Source organism: Lathyrus oleraceus, unplaced genomic scaffold (genome assembly GCF_024323335.1).
Source record: "Lathyrus oleraceus cultivar Zhongwan6 unplaced genomic scaffold, CAAS_Psat_ZW6_1.0 chrUn0010, whole genome shotgun sequence".
Lineage (NCBI taxonomy): Eukaryota > Viridiplantae > Streptophyta > Magnoliopsida > Fabales > Fabaceae > Lathyrus > Lathyrus oleraceus.
In genome coordinates, this window is record NW_026112401.1 from 145,047 (window position 1) to 168,522 (window position 23,476).

Sequence of the window (23,476 nt, forward strand, 5' to 3'; positions counted from 1 at the left end):
AGAGTCTCAGTGAGAAGAGGAATAAGGATCGTGGTAGTCCTTATGCATCTCCGAATGGTAAAGGTAAGCAGAGAGTGGTAGATGAGAAGAAGCCAAGTGGGGGAGGATCTTCCATAACTGGTAAATGTTTCAAGTGTGGCGAGCCAGGCCACCGTGTTGATAGCTGTACCAAGAGAGTGCTGAGATGTTTCCGATGCGGTCAGGCTGGTCATAGAGTTACTGAATGTAAGGATGCTGGTCCGACATGTTTTAATTGTGGCGAGAAAGGCCATATCAGTTCGCAGTGCTCGAAACCGAAGAAGGCGGCTACTGCAGCTCATACTACTGGTAGGGTGTTTGCTCTAAGTGGGGCTGAAGCTCCTAAAGAAGATAATCTGATTAAAGGTGCTACTCATTCGTTTATTTCGTATGAGTGTGCGACCAGGATTGGTATGATTATGTCGTCCCTAGGCGGAAGTATGGTGATAGATACTCCTGCTAATGGTTCTGTGAAGACTTATGTTGTCTGTCGAGGTTGTCATTTGACGATCTTTGAGAGAGAGTTCGTGGTTGATTTGGTGTGCTTACCCTTGCACCAAATTGATATTATTCTGGGAATGAATTGGCTAGAATTCTATGGCGTGTTTATCAACTGCTATAGGAAGACGGTACGGTTTTCTGAAGTTGGTGAGAATGATGAGGCAAGATTTCTATCTGCTAGGCAGGTGGGGGATTTTGTGAAAGATGAAGCTCAGATATTCGCTTTATTTGCGTCTCTGCAAGCGGATAAGAAAGTGGTGAGTGTAGATTTGCCTGTTGTCTGTGAGTTTCAGGATGTGTTTCCGGAGGATGTAAGTGATTTACCTCCAGAACGTGAAGTCGAATTTGCCATTGACTTAGTACCAGGTACGAGTCCAGTGTCGATGTCTCCTTATAGGATGTCGGCAACTGAATTAGTTGAATTGAAGAAGCAGCTTGAAGAATTGCTTGAGAAGAAGTTTGTGCGTCCAAGTGTTTCTCCTTGGGGTGCACCAGTATTGTTAGTGAAGAAGAAAGAAGGTACGATGAGGTTGTGTGTCGATTATCGGCAGTTGAATAAGGTGACTATCAAGAATCGGTACCCATTGCCGAGGATTGATGATTTGATGGACCAGTTGATTGGAGCTCATGTTTTCAGTAAGATTGATTTGCGATCGGGTTATCATCAGATCCGAGTGAAGTCAGATGATATTGCGAAGACTGCTTTCCGTACGAGGTATGGTCATTACGAATACACTGTGATGCCGTTCGGTGTGTCTAATGCTCCAGGTGTGTTTATGGAATATATGAATCGTATATTTCATCCGTACCTTGATAATTTTGTTGTGGTGTTCATAGATGATATATTGATATATTCTAAGACGGAAGAAGAGCATGCAGGACATCTGAGAGTTGTTTTGCAGGTGTTAAGAGAAAAGAAATTATATGCAAAGTTATCTAAATGTGAGTTCTGGTTGAAGGAAGTGAGTTTCCTTGGCCATGTGATTTCGAGTGGTGGAATTTCTGTTGATCCTGCTAAAGTGGATGCTGTATTACAGTGGGAGACTCCGAAGTCTGCTACTGAGATACGCAGTTTTCTGGGGTTAGCTGGTTATTATCGCAGATTTATTGAGGGCTTCTCTAAGTTGGCATTGTCGTTGACGCAGTTGACTAAGAAGGGTCAAGTGTATGTGTGGGATGCAGCTTGTGAAGCGAGTTTTGTCGAGTTGAAGAGGCGGTTGACCAGTGCTCCAGTGTTGATCTTGCCTAATCCTGGTGAGTCCTTCGTTGTTTATTGTGATGCTTCTTTGATGGGTCTTGGTGGTGTTTTGATGCAGAATGGTAAAGTTGTAGCTTATGCTTCTAGACAGTTGAGAGTTCATGAGAGGAATTATCCTACGCATGATCTAGAACTTGCAGCTGTTGTATTTGTGTTGAAAATGTGGAGGCATTATCTGTATGGTTCCAGATTCGAAGTGTTCAGTGATCACAAGAGTCTGAAGTATCTGTTTGATCAGAAAGAGTTAAATATGAGGCAGAGAAGGTGGTTAGAATTACTGAAGGATTTTGACTTTGAATTGAGTTATCATCCCGGTAAGGCTAATGTAGTTGCAGATGCGCTGAGTAGGAAGTCTCTACATATGTCTATGATGATGGTTCGAGAGCTTGAGTTAATTGAACAGTTCCGTGATATGAGTTTGGGTTGTGAAGTTTCCGCTGATAGTGTAAAGTTGGGTATGCTGAAGTTGACTAGTGGAATTCTGGAAGATATTCGGAATGGTCAGCAAGTTGATGTCGCTCTAGTTGATCATATTACTATGGTTAACCAGGGTAATGGTGGTAATTTTGAGATTGATGAGAATGGCATCCTGCGATTTAAAGGTAGAGTTTGTGTTCCTGAGGTGTCTGAATTGAGAAAGAGTATTCTTGAAGAGGGCCATAGGAGTGGGTTGAGTATCCATCCAGGTGCAACTAAAATGTATCAAGATTTGAAGAAGTTGTTTTGGTGGGCTGGTATGAAAAGAGATGTTGCTAAGTTTGTGTATGCCTGTTTGAGTTGTCAGAAGTCAAAGATTGAACATCAGAAACCGGCAGGTATGATGCAACCTTTGAAGATTCCTGAATGGAAGTGGGATAGCATTTCCATGGATTTTGTGACGGGATTGCCGAGGACAGTGAAAGGTAATGATTCTATTTGGGTGATTGTGGATCGATTGACTAAGTCGGCGCATTTCTTGCCGATGAAGATTAATCATTCTTTAGAGAAGTTGGCAGAGTTGTATATTGAGGAGATAGTGAGGCTGCATGGTATTCCATCCAGTATTGTGTCTGACAGAGATCCCAGATTTACTTCTAGATTTTGGGAAAGTTTGCAGAAAGCGTTGGGGACTAAGTTGAGGTTGAGTTCGGCTTATCATCCTCAGACAGATGGTCAGACTGAAAGAACTATCCAATCCTTGGAGGATTTGTTGAGGGCTTGTGTGTTGGAGCAGAATGGTTCTTGGGATAGTTATTTGCCGTTGGTGGAGTTTACTTATAATAATAGTTTTCATGTTAGTATCGGTATGGCTCCATATGAAGCATTGTATGGTAGGAGGTGTAGAACTCCATTGTGTTGGTATGAATCAGGTGAGAGCGTTGTACTCGGACCTGAGATTGTGCAGCAGACGACTGAAAGGGTTAAGATGATTCAAGAGAAAATGAAGATTTCTCAGAGCCGTCAGAAGAGTTATCATGATAATAGGAGAAAGGCACTTGAGTTCCAAGAGGGAGATCATGTGTTCTTGAGAGTTACTCCGACGACAGGTGTGGGTAGAGCTTTAAAGTCTAAAAAGCTTACTCCGAGGTTTGTGGGTCCGTATCAGGTTTTGAAGAGGGTTGGGGAAGTGGCGTATCGGATAGCTTTACCGCCGTCGCTTTCTAATCTGCATGATGTGTTTCATGTATCTCAGTTGAGAAAATATATTGCGGATCCTTCGCATGTTGTTCAGTTGGATGATATCCAGGTGAGGGATAATTTGACCGTTGAGGTGTTGCCAATTCGGATAGAGGACCGAGAAGAGAAGACCCTGAGGGGTAAGAAGATTGCTCTAGTGAAAGTTGTTTGGGGAGGTCCAGCTGGTGAGAGCTTGACTTGGGAGCGTGAAGATCAGATGAAGGAGTCGTATCCGGCTCTATTTGCTTGAGGTATGTTTTCGAGGACGAAAACTTCTAAAGTGGGGGAGAGTTGTAACACCCCAAATAAAGTAAAAGAATTATTTAATTAAGTTGATAATATTATTTTATTAATTTAATTAAATAAATTGGATTATTATTAGTATTATTATTATTATTATTATTATTTGGAATAATAATAATTGGAAAATATATAAGTTGGGATAAGAGAAAAAGTTTCTCATTTGGAACAGAAGGGTTTTACGTGGAAGTTGAGAAGCTGCAGAGAAGGGAGAAGCTGTAGAGCAAATGCTGAAGAGCGGAAAAGCGGAAGCGTTGAGTTGCCGAATTATCTCAGGTAAGGGGTCTGAACCTTATTAAATGATAATATGCGAGCATTTTCATGATTTATGTAGGATTGTTGATGGACTTTGGGGATTTAGGGAGATTGGGAAAGTTGGGGTTTTGATGGAAAATCACGTCGGATGAAACTGTGTTTAGACTGTAATTGAATATATGTTTAGGTTAGTTATGAATTTCCGAACATATAGCTTTTTACGGAAGTTGAATCGGAGGTCCGGAAGTCCTCCAACGGCGGAAAATGCGGAGAACTCTGCATTCTGCCTTGTGTTAGCGCAGGTACTGCTGTTTTGTCTGCGTTAACCGGTTAACCCAGGGCGTTAACCGGTTAACACTGTTATATTTTGTGAAATGTGCTGTTTTGCCTGCGTTAACCGGTTAACCCAGGGCGTTAACCGGTTAACGCTGTTGCGTTTTGCCAGAAGAGGTATTTTTCCTGCGTTAACCGGTTAACCTATAGCGTTAACCGGTTAACACTGTTGCAGTGTGTAAAAATTGTTAGATTTTATGTTGTGAACCCAATTGTGATTGGCCTATTGTAATTAATTATGATGAGTAATTTTGTTGAGTTGTACGTCGTGCTATTAATGATGATAATACCATGACTATATGATGTTGTTGTTGCTATGTTGATTATGAGGCATGTTTGGTGTGCATGCATTCATGAAAGGCCGATGCCTAGTGATGAACGGACTGAGTTCCAATGATGTTGTTGACTCCGGGCTTGTTGAGAGGCTTGGTTCCTTGCGGGGAACTCGGATTCTATGGTGATGAATCTGGGAGTGGTGATCCTGTAGTTGGTCACCAAATGGGTATACCGAGTCGTGTTGAGTCATGCATGAGTGTGTGCATTGCATTTGATGTGTTGTTTTGTTGATGTTCATGAGTTGTTGATTATGATGATGATTATAAGTTGTGTTGGCATATGTGAAATATATAATTATGTTTATATTTCTGTCGTTATATTATTATTTAATAATGTAATTCTCACCCCTTCTGCATGTGTTTATGTTCATCTATGATGAGCAATATGCAGATAAAGCGGAGTAGCTATTGTTGAGGTTGAAGAATAAGTGTAGAGTTATTCTACGGAGTCGAGTCAAATGCTCTGGTCATGTGACACCGGGGATTATGGGATTCGATAGATAAATTATATTATTATTTACATTGTTTATGATGACTATTATGTTGAGATGTTTTGTTGAGATGATGTTGAACAGTATTATGAACGGTTATATGGCGAACGTTAATAATAATTATGTTGTTGTCCGCTGCGAAGTTTTAATAAATTAAATAATGTGTTATATGTTGTGATGCGATAAGTGTATGTTGTAAGAAATGTAAACTCTTCTACATGTTGTACTCTGATAACTTATTTAAAAATGTCGATTGGGTAGAAGGGTGTTACATTATACATGTTAATGTGGCCTAATTCGGCCCTCAAGAACCATAATGGAGACTTCATATGCTAAATTTAAGCATAATTTGCTTAGAAAAGGTTAATTTCTTCTTCACCGATGAAGATCTACCAACTTATCCTCAAATTTATAGATCAATAAGCCAAAGGCGCACCTTGCGGAAACCTATATCTATGTAACCACAAAGGCACTCACCTTTTAAACTCTCCTGCCACCATCAACGACATGACATTCGATACACATGCTCAATGTCATCGTCCTTTTAGAAATATCATGGGTGAGAAAGATAACATGATAAGGAACTCTTTCACTCAAAGGATGAATAATTATCACATTCGTCGGGACCTTAAAAAATATAGGCATGAAAATCTATGTTGGAACGACAAATCCTAACGACCACATTGAGATCGTGTCCTCAATTTTCGGGATGCCATGAGGCCGAAGAAGTGAAAATTATTTGTCCTTACTTTAAAAGATGGGGATATGAACTTTTTAAAATGCATTAGGCCTAAATCCACCAACTTCATGTGCGAGGTACCACCGTTTACGAGATAAAAAATATATAGTCTTTGAGCACATTCTCTTCTAGATTTTTTTTGATGTGGACCCATACCAGGTCTTCGAAAATAAAATAAAAATGATAAGAATAACGCGTGTCACGTCCATAGGAAGAAACTCGAGTCGAGAACATATAGTTTTATGAGTGATTGATATAAGGGTGGTGGCGATCACATACTAATCCTTGAAATCAATAGGAGGAAAAGGGAAATGTGAAAAGATCTTAAAGGTTTTGTGAAACCAAACCAAACCTTGACGACCTTAGAAAATTCCCATTATGGCGGATGTAGTTGCAAATGAGCCAAAGAAAGGATCGTCAAAAGTTATTGATAGCAAAATTTTAGAGAATATCAAATTATGTACTTTTGAAACACAACGTCATACATAGGGAAACAATAGCTAGGATAACTGACACGAATGCACCACCACGTTTCACATGAAAACAAAATGATTTTAAAAACAACAAAAAAAGAATAAAGTGTACCACCGAAAGAAATCATATAGTAAAAATATATGAGAAGATAAATATTTATGGAATTGTCACACTCTAGTATCGCAACATATCAAGATCGACAAACTTACAAAGTTTGTGGGATTTGGCAGAAAATTAGATGATGAGAAATAAGTGTGAGTTATGTTGAGAAACAAGTATGAGTTCTAAGTCTTATTTTGTTTAGAAAAGTGGAGGTTGAACACTTTATAAGTAAGAAGACCCATACACCTATCACCTTAAGGTTTTGGGTGAATATGCAGTGTCTCTCTCACTTTTAGGTGAGTATTTAACCTTTAGATGAGTGTTTGACCCAATGTGAATGATTCCCCCTCATGATGACCCATCAGTGGTATCAGAGCCTGGTTCAAGTAAGGGATCATATCTTTGTGTCAAAAGTCTTCCTGACATGGTGGTCAGGCGGCGAGTTCCATTGAAGTTACCATGAAGAGATAAGAGTGTCTTTCAACGGCGGTACAAGTATGTGGATGAAAGAGTTTTCGTTTGATAGGAGCATAGTAGATGAACTCACACTTGAGAGGGAGATTGATGAGAAACAAGTGTGAGTTGTGTTGAGAAACAAGTGTGAGTTCTAAGTCCCACGTTGCTTAGAAAAATGGAGGTTGAGCACTTTATAAGTAAGAGGACCCATACACCTATCACCTTAATGTTTTTGGTGAATATGTGGTGTCTCTCTCACTTGTTTGGGTGAGTCTTTGACCTTTAGGTGAGTGTTTGAACCAACTTCCCCCTCATGATGATCCATAACTAGACCCATTAACGTTAATCTTTTTAAAGCTAATGTCCACGAAGAAAGTTCTAGTATCACAAAACCTTGAGATTGAACCTTCCTATAAGTACACATGATTATAGCAAACATGACTATATAAATCATTAGATAGGATTTCAAGGAATTTCCTGACATATATCCTCTCAACCTGCTAAAGAAAACATAAGGTTTCAGGTCCCTAAAAATCCTAAGATCATGATATGAAAGAAAGATAATGAATCAATCTCAAAAACACACAATTCTAAAAAAATCTCATATTTACTGCTGTTACTTACTTGAATATTGAAATTCTTATAGGTACACGCACATCACTAAACTAAAGCTTAAAGACCATTTTAGAGTTTATCACAAATAACATGAACAAAAGTCCATTCCAATTTAGAATGGAACAAAATGATCAACTCACTCTAGTGATTTGATTTAGCAAGAATATATATAAAGTTTATTGAGATATATTTAAAATATAACACACTACACTTAATTGACGAATGCGATCAAATTTGTCATGACAATATTTTTTTTCAAAAATTGAGTAAGAGAATTTTTTTTCTTAATTAAAGTGGTATTAATTACAACATAACAATGCTTCTCAAAGGGTTTAAATCGAGATTAACATTTTACTACTAACTACCACACTAACATTACTAGCAACAAACTCAATAAAATAAAAATAAGTAATTTTAATCGATGATTCGTCAACAATTACTTGTACATTTTTATTACAATAAAGTTACCTTTTTAATTTTCTTGTTACTCCTAAAACACATGCATCCTCACGTTAGTCATAAACAAAACAATGATTTTTTTCCCCATAATAGGTTATTACAAGACTCATTATATAGATAGCACATGCAAGATTTCCTATCCATGCAAAATTCAAAATAGTACTGCTCTCTATCAGTAAAGATTCAGAGCATTAAAGAAAACCTGTGATTTTTTTCTAGCATCTTAAGAGGACCACAAGATAAGCTACTAGAGCAAAACAAAACACGTGTATAAAAAAATTACATTGTTTACACAAAATATTAAAATACATTGAATAAACAAATTCAGATTTTGACAATGGATTATTGGAGAACAACAAATTTTTTTAAGTTATTCTTGGAGAAAAACAAACTTTTATTGTTATCTAGATTTTGTTGTATACCCTTTGTGTACATTATTTTCAAGTTCAATGGATATTATATGCATCCAATTTCTGATAAGTTATCTCTTCTAACTATGAGATATTTTTTTCTGCACTTGCAATCCATCCTAAAGATCTGTTCAAAGATTTCATTATCTTGAGCAAATATTTTCATGACAAATGTTTAGGAATAAATTTCTCAACGTTGTCAACCGAGGAAAGCAATATTATGCGGTATTTTCTTTGATTGACGTTAGTGAAAAATACTTAATAACATTTTCATTATCTTTATAAAGTAATCGCACCATAATCACAACCAAGTATAATTTATACATTAGATGTATTAGTAATTGTCTATCACTAACTAGTAAGACATGTCAATTTAATAAATTACATGATTCAATCAAATATCCATGAGAACAACAAACTGGAAAATTAAAGTTATCATAAGAAATTGATCGAATATGTTTTAATTTTAACTCTACATGTGAACACAATAAAACAATCATAATTTCCCACACTTTCTATGAAAATTAATATCTATGAAGGAAAAAAATGGTATAGTAGTAAAAAATGGAAAGTGATGTTTTTCATTCACTAGGTGTGACATTTTCTTAGGATTATCTGGACCTCTAACAGTAGATTCATAAGGGACGGTGAGTTATGACGACAGATGGAAATAAGAAAAAAGGGGTGATGAGGTTTGGGTAGTTGATAAAAGAAAAGGCACAAAGTAGAAAAAATGATTGGATGATGTTGTTAGTTCTTTTTTGTATTTTTGAAAAAATAAGGTCAATATGATTAAGTTCACTTACAAGTTTGATTAAGAAAATATTTTAAAAATCAATGGCATAAGACCAATGTTTCTACTAATTAAAACAAGTCTAAGTTGAAAACACAAGAAAAGAAGTTTTGAAAATGAGGGAGATATTTTGAAATTAAAGAAGGAGGAGGAGATGAAGGGACTATCCTAGAAAAGTTTTAAAAGTTTAGAGTTGAAAAGATCTAACCAATGGGAAGCATCCACAAGACAATAGTGTCAGATAGAAACCTATTTCCTTTGGATTGTCAAGCAAGCAACAAAGCCATAAACATCCAAGCAATTAATAAGAAGACCAATGGTATCAAATAAAGATAACCAAACATCCAATTAAGCACTCCAAATCAAGAAATATTAAATATAACACAATTGTTTGTATAACTATTTTTCTAAGGAATTTGAGAAGTTATATTTTGAGTTAGAGCTTAGTGAAATAAGAAATCTACTTTAGATATAATAAACTCAATCGTGTTTTACATGTTGGTGGAATGTCAAAATCGAGGGGAAATTATTTTCACCATTTAAAAATTCCCAAAAGGATCTCCCTGAAGACCGAATTCATGATCTTTACAGATTATCCGTCGGTTGAATAAAAACCGAGAGGAAAAGTGGCGCACTTTTTATGACGCTATTTGTTACCTGACATTTGAAACTGAGATAACACTTCATATCTAACCGAAGTTAAATATCATTTTTATAGTAGTACAATCTAAAAACATAGAATTCTAATATAAAAACATCATATTTATGGTTCTCAACCCCGTCAATAAATTATTGCTAAAAGACCATTTCAAAATTCATAACAAAATCCTCATTCCGATCAATAATAGAATAAAGTTATCACCTCACTTTAAACTATGTTTGAATTGATGGAATGATATGAAATATGATGAAATAAAATCGTATAAAATTATGTTCTATTATTTGGATTAATTAAAAAATGGATAGAATGAAATAGAACATGATGAAATGCATTCTATCTCATTCTTCCATTTTCTATTATTTTTTTACTCTTTAATTTATGCAAAATAACAAAATTGTTCTATTCTATTATAAAATACTCAAACAATAAAATCACATGTTTATACAATTCTACTCTCCTTGGCTATGCTCCATTTTGTTTGTATCTAAATATAGCCTTAATGATGTGATTTAGTATACATACAAAAAATTGTTGAGATATGTGCAAACATAATAAATAATATATAATATATAGTACGTAACGCACCACACTTAATTGACATATATGATCAAAATTTTCATGATAATAAAGACACATTTTCATTTTTCTTGTTACTCGTCAAACATTTTCCCCATAATAGGTTACAACTCAAGAAATAAATAAAAGTGTACACCTACGATCTGTTTAAATTAGGAGAAATGTATAAGGACCACGTAGTTGGAGACAAGGATGCAAAATTCGTAACATTCATAACAGTACTGCACATAATTGAAGATTAAAGCAAGGTGGGTCTAGTTTGATATAGAGAGCACTAAAAAAAGCATGTGATTCAATTTCCAGCAGCTCAGGAGGACCACAAGATAAGAAATTTTGTCTAACAGTAATTTTTGTGAATTTTTGATTAGTGGGTAAGATATTTTTAATGAAGAGAGAAAGAGAGAGAATAAGGAAATAAATATTGATACTATTGAATTATGTTACAAAACTGAATTATAAGATATTTATTTATATACAACTAAGTAACTTGACTACTAAGTAACAAATATAACAACCCTAAACCCTAATTAACTTTGGGCTTGAGCCTCACACAACATAAATTATATCTTATATCTCAACATACCTCCTATAATCCAAGTTGTCGAACAAACGCTAATTATAGTCGACCTGACTTATTCCTAATTTCTTTCTCAAATTCAGGAATTTATCGATATTCAATCTAATTATGCTTCACTTGAGTAATGTCTTACTACAAGTTCACCTCGATTTACCTTCTCCCTTAAGAAGTGAAATCTATCTTCAATGTGCTTACTCTTTCCATGCAGTGAAATCTATCTTCGATGTGCTTACTCTTTCCATGCAAAACTGGATTCTTCACAAGATTTATGGTTAACTTGTTGTCGATCTACAACACCGGAGGTTTCTTCACTTCGACCTCAATCTCTTATAGCACCGATTTGATCCAGATTGCTTGACACACAACATAGGATCTTGTTATATATTTATCCTCACACGACGATAATGCAACCACAAGTTGTTTTCTCGAGCTCCATGAGATCGGGGCACCAAATACTTGATAGAAATAACCACTTATGTTTCTTTGATCTTCCTTATCTCCACACCAATCAACATCTGAATAGCAAGTAACCATAACTTTTTTGCTTTCAGAGTCTCATCGAAATAGAATTCCAAAGTTTATCGATCCTTTTAAGTATTTTAGGATTCTTCTTGCAACGTTCATGTGTGACACCCTTGGTTCACTCATGTGTCTGCTCACTAATTTGACTGAGAAATCTATATTAGTCTGACTATTCACTACGCCAAAAACTGGAATAGACAGCGCACCTTAGAGGGTGCTTTATTACAAAAGCGCTCTCTAAAGTGAAGCGAAAAAATAAGGAGCGAACAACTGGAATAGACAGCGCACTTTAGAGGGCGCTTTTGTAATAAAGCACCCTCTAAGGTGAAGCGAAAAAATAAGGAGGAGATAGAGGGACAACAATACATGGCGCTTTTTAGAAAGCGCCCTCTAAGGTTACCCTTAGAGGGCGCTTTTAAAGAAGCGCTTTATAAGTCCATGTGCATTTCCAGTTTATAAAGCGCTTCTGGAAAGCCTTAGAGAGCGCTTTCATAAGCGCCCTCTTAGGCCCCCTTTAGAGGGCGCTTTTTTTTCCACAAGCGCCCTCTAAGGTCCCCTTTAGTAAACATTAAAATTATAACATACTGCGCGTTTTGTTATTTCACTCTCTGTTATTTTCGTTCTTTTTCACGTTAGGGTTCTCACTGCTACGATTTTCGCTACTTCTAAGGCGTTCTCCTTCCACCTCTGTTAGATCTACGACGTTTCCTCCTTCTACCAATCAAAGGTACACTATACAGCTTATGAGTGTATTTATTCTAGCATACATTATTACTTGCACTATTGCTTTGTTTTAGCTTTGCCCCATTTCAGTTTTATGTTATTGTTGTCTATGCTACGTTTGTTTCGACCATCAAAATTAATGATGAAGAAAAAAAATGAAATTTTATGATTTATTATTGACTCATTTGTTGGTTAACCCTGTGAAGTTTCAATATTCATAGTCATTTAAATAGTTTGGGTTTATTAGGCAAGTGACGGTTGGTTTTTAAATTGCGGAATTTGATATCGCTATGAATCACATTTGTTGGTTAACCCTGTAAAGTTTCAATATTCATAGTCATTTAAATAGTTCGGGTTTATTAGGCAATTGACGGTTGGTTTTTAAATTGCTGAATTTGATATCGCTATGAATCACATTCAAAGACTGTTGTTAGGGTTCGGTTATGGTTGCATTATAGAGACATTAGAAACCTTTGATTTCGCGGCATAGATTGTAGTTTAACAACATTTTGTAAAACCCTAAAAAAGTTTCAAATTTTTGACTATTCAGGCAGCAATATCTAAAACACCTTCTACCAACTAAAGGTACACTATGCAGCTTATGAGTGTATTTATTCTAGCATACACAGTGTAGCTAGTAACTTAAGAAGTTTAGGTATGGATGTTATTTGATAGAGTAAATGGAGACATGAATGCCCTGCACAGAGACTAACTCAATAAAGCGAAATTGTTTTGTCTCATCCCATTTTTGGTTTCTCTTCTGAAATTGTTTTTTGTTTATTCTAATTAGTAATGGATAATACATGGATGTCTTCCAATCGATTGTCGAGAGAGTACGAGAATGGGGTATCAGAATTCGTTAAGTTTGTCGTTGCGCACGCCGAAGACCCCAGTAGAATGATATGTCCTTGCTTGGGTTGTTGTTATGGGAAACGGGTTGACGCAGTTCAGTTGACATCGCATCTAATGAGGCATGGAATTGGTCGAAGTTATACATGTTGGAATTTGCATGGTGAGAAAAGTAACGAGAATGTTGAACCGGGGGATAGTACGACCTATGCCTCAAACTATAGTGGCGCAGATACATACGATTGTGATCGAGTTGAAGAGATTGCAGAAGCACTTGAAGGAGATCTTAAGGATTGTCCCGAAATGTTTGAGAGGTTGGTAAGTGATGCAGAGAAACCTTTGTATGATGGTTGCCCTAAATTCACAAGATTGTTTGCGGTATTAAAGTTGTACAACTTAAAGGCGGGCAATGGATGGTCGGATAAAAGTTTCACAAAGTTATTAGCCCTTTTGAAAGATATGCTTCCTGAGGATAATGTTCTTCCCAATCGAACATATGAGACCAAAAAGATGTTGTGCTCTATTGGCATGAGCTATGATAAGATACATGCATGTCCAAACGATTGCGTTTTGTTTCGAAATGAGTATGCATCGTTAAATGAGTGTCCTAAATGCGGTGTCTCGCGATATAAGAACAAGTTGTCTCCAACAAAAGTCTTGTGGTATTTTCCTGTTATTCCGAGATTTAGACGCATGTTTCGTAGTGAAACCGATTCAAGACACTTGACCTGGCATGCAGATGAAAGAATTATAGATGGAAAGTATCGACATCTGGCAGACTCACCACAGTGGTTGAAAATTGATAATGATTATCCTGAATTTGGAGAAGAATCAAGAAACCTTCGCTTGGCATTATCTACTGATGGAATGAACCCACACGGTATCCAGAGTATCTCACACAGTACATGGCCTGTGATTATTATGATTTATAACCTACCTCCATGGCTATGTATGAAGCGTAAGTACATGATGTTGTCTATGTTGATTTCTGGACCTAAACAACCAGGTGTGGAGGTTTATGATGGATATAGGAAAGAAAGTTTCAACTTGAGGGCGATGTTGTTTTGCACAATTAATGATTTTTCAGCATACGGAAATCTATCAGGGTATAGCATAAAAGGTCAATGTGCGTGTCCTATTTGTGAAGATAAAACAGATTGGAAGCGCTTGGAGTTTGGTCAGAAGAATGTCTTTCTCGGTCATCGGAGATTCTTAAATTCAAATCATCACTATCGTGGATGGAGAAAGGCGTTCAATGGAGAGACAGAACAAGGCAGAGCTCCACCTATATTGACGGGTGATCAAATTTTTGAAAAGGTGAAAGATTTGGATACTCAGTTTGGCAAGCCTTTTGCCCACACACTTGTCAAAAGTGGGTGGAAGAAGAGGTCAGTTTTTTTTTAATTGTCGTATTGGAAGTCCTTGTATGTGAGACATTTTCTTGATGTTATGCATATTGAAAAAAATTTATTTGAAAGTGTTATTGGCACGTTACTCAATATACAAGGAAAGTCTAAGGATGGCCTTAAGGCAAGAAAGGACTTGATAGCGATGGGAATAAGAACTGAATTAGGACCCTTGAAGAAAGGAAAACGAACATATCTACCGCCTGCTGCTTATACTCTATCTAGAAAGGAGAAAAAACATTGTGTAAGTTTCTAAGTGAAGTTAAAGTTCCAGAAGGGTACTCTTCAGATATTAGAAGACTTGTGTCTATGAAAGACCTCAAGTTAAAGAGTTTAAAGACCCATGATTGCCATGTTATAATGGAACATTTTCTCCCAATAGGTATACGTTCTATTCTTCCAGAAAAAGTAAGAAGCTCTATAAATAAGTTGTGTTCTTTCTTCAAGTCAATTTGCAGTAAGGTGATCGATCCTGCGATCTTACGAATGTTGCAAAAAGAAATCGTTATTACTTTGTGTGAGCTTGAAATGTTTTTTCCTCCATCATTTTTTGATATAATGGTACATCTAATTGTTCATCTTGTGAAAGAGACACAATTGTGTGGACCAGCTTATATGAGATGGATGTACCCTGTTGAACGTTATATGAAAATATTAAAAGGGTACGTGAAGAACCGAAGTCGACCAGAAGGTTGTATGGTTGAAAGATACATTGTTGAAGAAGCGATTGAGTTTTATACTGAATATTTGTCTAATGTTCAGTCAATCGGACTCCCCAAGTCTCAGCTTGTCGAAAAGAAAGAAGGAAAAAATCTAATTGGAAATAAAATCGTGGCAGTATCAAGGGTCGAACGGGATCAAGTGCATTTGTATGTTCTGCACAATGAGAATGAGGTTGAGCCGTATGTTGAAATTCACAAGGATGTTCTCTGAGGTTTAAATCCCAATAGAAATGAAAATTGGATAGTACGAGAGCACAATCGATGTTTTATACCTTGGTTTAAGGATCATATTTATTCAAAGTATTATTCAGATCCCGCTTCAATAACAGAAAGGTTGAGATGCTTAGCATATGGTCCAAGTTTCCATGTTTTTTCTTATAGCGCATACGCGATTAATGTATACATATTTTATACCAAAGAACAAGATGATAAAAGTACTATGCATAATAGTGGTGTCACCGTGGTAGCTGAAGCAATGCACATATCAAGTGTGAAGGACTTAAACCCCAAATTTGCAAATCTGTCGTATTTTGGTGTTATCGAGCGCATTTGGGTGTTTGATTATGAGAAGTTTTAGATTCCTATATTTGGTTGCAAGTGGGTTGAAAATAATAACGGCATTCGAATGGATAAGTCAGAATTTTTGCAAGTGGATCTTAATAGGGTGGGATACAAAGATGAGTCTTTTATTCTAGCCTCTCAAGCTAGACAAGTGTTCTATGTCAATGATCCGAAAAGTACGAAATGGTCTATAGTTCTTTTTTCCAACAAAGTAATTGATGAAAACACTGGAGATCAAGGTGATATTGATGTTGAGATTGAATCGTTTACCAGAAATGATCAAGATGAGAATATTATATCAAATGATTCATATATTAGAAATGATCATAATGAGGGTATTTGGATCAATCCAACCGTCCGTGTTGTTAAGAGACATGTAGAACATATTCCAACCAAGAAAAGAAAGAGAACTTAGTGAAAAAGGTACAGGTCAAATGATTTTAATTGTTTTCTTTATTACAGGTAAAATGGCTTTTATGATTTTAATTATTTTTATATTTGTCATCTGATTTTAATTGTTTTCTTTATTACAGGTAAAATGGCTATTATGAAGTCAATCATTCGTGCAAGGGGCAAGGGATACTTGAAAGTATCAATTGATATTTGTTTAGATGGAGATGTTCCATTGTCGTCAAGCCTCATTCGCGTAGATGATGATGCTGGATATTTGAAAGTATCCCTCTACGACAATGGAACATGTCCATCTAAACAAATATCAATTCTATCTTCAAAAGATAAGGGACCAAAAATATAAGGGGATTACGCAGCAAATCGAGTCAGTTGCATAAAAAAAAAAGGTATAAACACAATTATATGATATTTATGCATAGAAAATGTTAATTCTTGATCTTATACTTCACCTAACTAATTTTATGATATTTTAGGTTCATGCTATTGATATTGAACAAAAAGAGGTTGTTGCTAAGAAGACTGCGGCTAGCAAAAAAAACATACATCTCAGAGATGCTTTTGCTATACTTAGTTTTATTTCTTTTTAATAGTTATGAATTGGTTGTATATTTAGAATCTTTAGAAGTTAAACGATTATATATCAGTGAATTGTTGTATATGTATGGATTGTTGTATATAAGGCTTGTTGAATGCAATGTGTGAAAAAGGGCTTCAAATTATACAGTTTTAGGTGTACTGCTTCAATATACAGGTTGTCTAAAATAAATAAAAAAATATAGCGCTTTTTAAAAAAAAATTTAAATAACCACCCACTTTAGAGGGCGCTTTCCAAAATAAGCGCCCTCTAAACCCTTTAAATTTCCACTTTAGAGGGCGCTTTCCAGTAAAAGCGCCCTCTAAACCCTTAAAAGTTTCCACTTTAGAGGGCGCTTTCCAGTAAAAGCGCCCTCTAAACTCTTAAAAGTTTCCACTTTAGAGGGCGCTTTCTTTAGAAAGCGCTATCTAAAGTGGCCCTTAAAGGGCTTAAAGAGCCACTTTAGAGAGCGCTTTCACCAGGAAAAAAAGCGCTGTCTTTACCTATGCCAGCGCCAGATTAGAGGGCGCTTTAAAGCGCTGTTATAGGCCAAAAAAAGCGCCCTCTTTTCCCTTATTTGGCGTAGTGATTGCACACGTATATCATAGATCCGACAATTTGTTTGAACAAAGTTGTATCGACTATGTCTTCCTCTCCATGCTTCTCCAACTTCAAATTTGCCTCGACAGACAAAGATGTAGGAGTCGAATCATACATCCTGAATCTCTTGAGTATCCCTTTGACATACTTTCTTTGATGTAGAACCATACCTTACTTCGACATATGAAATTTCATGCCTAGGTGTCATACCCCAAAGTTTGCCCTACTTTTTTAAATTTGTTTGGTTTATGGTTTTGTTCATTTGCATACTTTTTCTATTTTGATCATGCACTCATCGACATTTGCATATGATAACAAATTTAGGCCAAAGGTTCGATGATAATGAATTTAATCAGTTTAAGTGGATTTTCGAGGTCGATATTATTTGGTAATTATTAAGGTTTATTTCCCGTATTACTTGTGGTGGAGATCATCTCTTTATTTGAGATTCATGGTTATCAGAAGAGATTGAAACAATCATCAATTAATTCAGATGTTTGCTTGGATTCAAAGGAAATGACAAAGTTGGAATAAAAGAGAGATTTCATTCATTTAGTGGAAAATATCAGTTCTCGAAAATAATAAAATTCATGGATTAAGGCACTCAAAATTTAAGTCAAAAGTGGTAAAAAAAATCAAGGCAAATACATGAAAATTTAAGTTCAATTACTAGTGACTCTTTGTCTTACATCCTAACTTGGTACTTTTGTCAAACTCCAACGCCATTAGTCTCTAACTATCTTTAACTACCTATTTCTCCATAAGCCATACATTTACCTAATTACCCTTAACTACCATAACTTCCAAACTAACATAACTTCCAAACAAACACAAATCTCAACTTCCATTTTTTTCACTCAATCCTAGCCATTCTTAACAATTAATCCTATGGTTGAAATTGGCGATCCGCAACTTGAGCTTAAATAAATTTCTAACCAACCAATTACTTGGATCACAATCCAAGGGTGATCATTCACCTACCAAGTCTATATAAACAAGTTATTTTTCACATTTTTGGGGGTTAACTAGCCTAACTTGGAAAATTCACAATTAATCATTATTTTTCCACTACTTTTTCTTCTCAATTTCTCTCTCAATATTCATCTTCTCCCTCACCCTCACTAAAGTTCATCTTCATCACCATTTAAAATTTCATATTGAAGTTCTAAAATGGTGGAACTTAGCCATCAACAATTTCTATATCATCATCAATAATTATCAATCAACAATTCAAGCATTATCATCAAAAATCATCCATCAACAATTCCTACATTATCATCAAAGATCATCATCAAAGATTCATCAATTCAAACTTATTCATCAATATTCTACATCAAAAATTCATCTTCTACATTAATTTATCATCAAAAATAATCATCAAGCTTGGAATTTAATTGGATTAAAGGAGCTTATTCTTGAAGTATTCTGAGTTTCTCTTTGACATTTCGATTCTCAACACTAACCAGAGCAAATCTCCGTTCCGTCGGTAATCATATATCTTTTTCACACCCTTACCATGAATTATTGGATATTTGTTGGTTGATTTAGCTTAAGCTACTGTTTTGGAATTGCTTATTGGATAATCACTTATTTTTGCATAAGACACATAAACTTGAAAATAGTATTTTTTTTTTAATTCTTAACTATTATTAACATGTGAGTATATCATTTGAATTATTTTTTCGTGCTGATCATGAATATATAATTAGTTTTCTATTCTGATGCATATTTTAGCCGAACCGAGTCATTCTTTAATTGAATTTTTTGCCCATTTTTACTTTTTTCGGTATAATTTGTAGCTTGTTTCGCAATTTAAAATATATATTTGATTACTTTGCGAAATTCTGATTCCAACAATATATTAACATGTCGAATTCGATTTTGTTGACCGCTACCGAAAATTGGTGAAACTTAAAAAATTTCTTGATATTTAATTTTTGCCACTTTATATTTCTTAATGCATATTTATCTTTTTTTCTTTCCAATTATTCTTATTATTTTTATATCGTTATATATAAAGTTAATAATGTATATACATATAGAAATCTATATATAATTTATCAGGAACATCAATATAAGCATATTGCTTATAGAGGATCGTTAAAGCTGGACATGAGCATAATTACCGGTTCTAGAACAACGTGTGAAATTAGAATGTTAGCATTATCTAACATTAGCTTAGAATATTAGCATGTCAGTATAGAAAATTTGAGCTAAGCATGTTAATTTCTTTTTTACACTTAATATTAGTTTAGAAAATGTTAACATTAACTGTTTATACAGAAAACGTTAGATCCACAGTAACTTTGTTTGCACTTAATATTAGATTAGAAAATATTAGCTTTAGCATTAGCTTAGAATATTAGCATTAACTTGAAAAATATTAGTATAGAAAACGTTAGCTCCATATTAATTTTTTTTGTTACACTTAATATTAACTTAGAAAATTTTAGATATAATTATTATTACATCATATTAATTTTATCTAATCTTATTTACAAGTCTAGTCACATCACTATTTGATTAGTTAATTAGATTTAGAATTAATTAAATAACTTTTTAGAATTTTAGAATTTTAGCATAGATTAGATATAATTGTTTTTAATTCATTTGCATGGTTAGAAAATTAATCTAATATCAAAATTTTGTGAAATGAACATTTTGCACTTAGAAGGTTTATTTTGATATTTTAACCTTTTAATATGACATATTCCCTTAGGATTAACTGTGACTTAGAATCTTAATCAAGTCTCAATAATTGCATGCTCCTTTAGGTATAACCTTTGTAATAAATTTCAACCATTAGATTAGGTTTTAACCTAGTTTACAAATTAATTCAAACCCTCTGATTTAAATTGATCAAAAGCAGTTTTGATCAATTAAATTCTTTGATCTTGTATAACCCCACAGTCTAATTTGAGTGACCAAAAGACCCTTGGTCACTTAATAAGACTTTTTTCTTCTAAGCTGTGGAACTCAAGACCTCAAATCAGATTCTCAATCAAGGCATCCTTAGTCATACCAAGCAGCGGATAATAGAAGACACGTCAAAGGTGACAATTTTCAAGAGCTTGTCAAATCAAAGTTAGAAGTGTGTGACACGAGCCTTAAATAATAGAGAAAGAATGAGACTGGAGAATTCTTACCCTCATTCTGAATATCTTTGGGTATGAGACGAATGACCCAATGCTCACCGTATTCACCTCTATTCATAGACTTTTGCATAATTCGAATCATACGATTGACAAGTCTCTCTTCACGAAGCAGTAATGCGACAAGCAAGGACTACATCAAAAACTTCTCAATCATGATTCAAGTTGCACGACACGAGCCTTAAGCAATGGAGAAGGAATGTGACTGGAGATTTCCTACCCCCATTCTGGATATCTTTGGGTATGGGACGAATGATCCAGCGCTCATCTTATTCACCTCCATTCATAGACTTTAGTACAATTCAAATCGAACGATTGTTAAGGTCTTCATAGTCATCACAAGCAACAACAAATATTCTTCTCTCCCACTTGAAAGTTAAGACGAGAGTTACATGTCACGAGCCTTAAGTAGAAAAAATGGAATGGGACTGGAGATATCCTACCCCCATTCTAGACATCTCTGGGTATGGGACGAATGACCCAGCGCTCATCGTATTCACCTTTACTCATAGACTTTAGTGTGATTCTTATCAAGTAACTATCAAGTCTATTCCATTCTTTCATTCAACCATTCTATCATCTTCTTTTGCCTCTTTAATCAGTTTGTTTTCAGCCGTAGTAGGTTGAACTACGAAAGCTCTGATTTCCTTATTGCACTATTAGGATACGTAGGCAGGAGAACCCAGTTTCTTCGCGAGTTACCTTATTTATCAATCTACTCTATCTATCGATCAATCTTCCGACACCTCAATAATGGAGCATCATTTGCTATTAGCAACTCGTGGTTGTACACCCTCTTCCAATCAATTCTTTTCCTTGTGAGGTGTTAAACCTTGGCCATTTGATTTGGATCTTCGCCTTGAGAGTCTTAGACTTTGGTATCTAACTATATTTGCCTTGTGAGGTGTTAAACCTTGGCAATTCGATTTTGATCTTCGCCCTGAGAGTCGTAGACTCTGGCATCTAACTCTCTTTTCCTTGTAAGGTGTTAAACCTTGGCTATTCGATTTTTATCTTCGCCTTGAGAGTCGTAGACTCTAGCATCTAACTTTCTTTGCCTTGTAAGGTGTTAAACCTTGGCTCTTTGATTTTAATCTTCGCCTTGAGAGTCATAGACTCTGGCATACCTGTCTCTTTTATCTTGTGAGGTGTTAAACCTTGGTTATTTAATTCAGTCCTTCGCCTTGAGAGTCATTGACTTTGGCACTTGATTCTATTCGCCTTGTGAGGTGTTAAACCTTGGCAATTTGATTCCTTGACAACATCAGTCTTAGACTCTGGTAGTGATACCTCACCTTGAAGGTCATGAACCTTGGCACTCTTTTTTAGCCTTGAAGGGTATTGAACCCTGGCAAATCAATCTATCAATCTCCTCTTGCCTTATTAATCATCTTACTTTCAACCATAGTAGGCTGAACTACGATTTCTTTGGTTTTCGCATTGCACGATGAGAATACATAGGCACGAGGGTTCGAATCCTCTACGAGCATACTTATTTATTATTCCTACCTTAGGGCATTCCTCCATTCATTTCCATGATACATCAATATTCTATTTCCATTCACTCCATGTGATAATACCCTTGTTTTGAGCCAAATATAATATACCTTTGTGCTCCATCTTGCACCTCTTTGGGAACCAAGAGTTGTTTTTCGCTATGAAACCAAACACCTAATTCATTCTTTTTTCGGTTGTTCCGATACATGGATATCGTGATGTAGGCCCTCACTTGTTGGTTCATACCAGTGTTTACTCTTGGGTTCATGTTTCACCCGTGTTGGAGTTCAAATCATACTAATCCTTTGGTTTAAACCATACTTTGATCACAACTTCTTTTCACCTCCCACCTTTAGTTCTTTGAACTACGGAGCTCTGAATTCCTCATTGCACTATGAGGATACGTAGGCATGAGGGCCCCAATCCTCACCAAGAAATTTATCTATTTCCTTTCCTTTTCCCCATTCTTTTACGAGTAATCTTTAGTTATAACACCTATTCGAGCGATGACAATCAAAACGGTTCCCATGGAGTACCATGGATGTTTGGGGTGCTAATATTTTCCCCTTGCATAACCGACTTCCTTACCCAGTATATCTCTTTCCCCCGGGTTTTATCGATGTTTTCTCTTTCCTTCTGAAATAAATAAAGTTCGATGGCGACTCTGTTGTATGTTCAAGCGTGCGATACATTCGAGTATATTTCTGCTAGCTTCAGTAGGAAATAAGACAAGTTTCCCAAATCCGACATTTCAAATTCCTTCTTCATCAGGTCTTTGAACTTCGACAGGTTCTCCAAGCTATTTCTAGTTACTAGCAAGTCATCGACATATGTGCAAATGATTGTTAAATCTTATGCCACAACCTAAACATAGACACCATACTCATATTTACATTGGACGAATCCCAATTCGACCAAATATGAGTCGATATTCTTGTTTCATGCCCTAGGTGCCTGCTTGAGGCCATATGGCGCTTTATGCAACTTGTATACTTTCCTTGCTTCCTCTTGAATCACAAACCCAGGTGGTTGTGTGACATAGAATTCTTTGTCTAAGGGACCATTTAAAAATGTTGATTTCACATCTAAGTGAAATGTCAACCATCCTCGCTTATATGCCAAGGCGACTACTAGTCGAATAGTCTCCAATTTCTCTACTGGTGCGTACACTTCAGAGTAGTCGAATCCTGCTCTTTGAAGAAAACTTTGAGCTACCAATCTCAACTTATGCCTTACTATTGACCCATCAACAATGTGCTTCAACTTGAATACATTTCACTTTGATAGCTTTTGTATGTGCTGGAAATTTGACTAACTTCTATGTGTGTTTCTTTAAATTGCTTGTAACTCTTCGAACATAGTTGACTTCCATTTTTTATCGTTAAGGCTTCTCTATAGTTAATTAGTTTAACACCTGCAAGCAAGGAAAAATGAACTAATTCTCCATTTG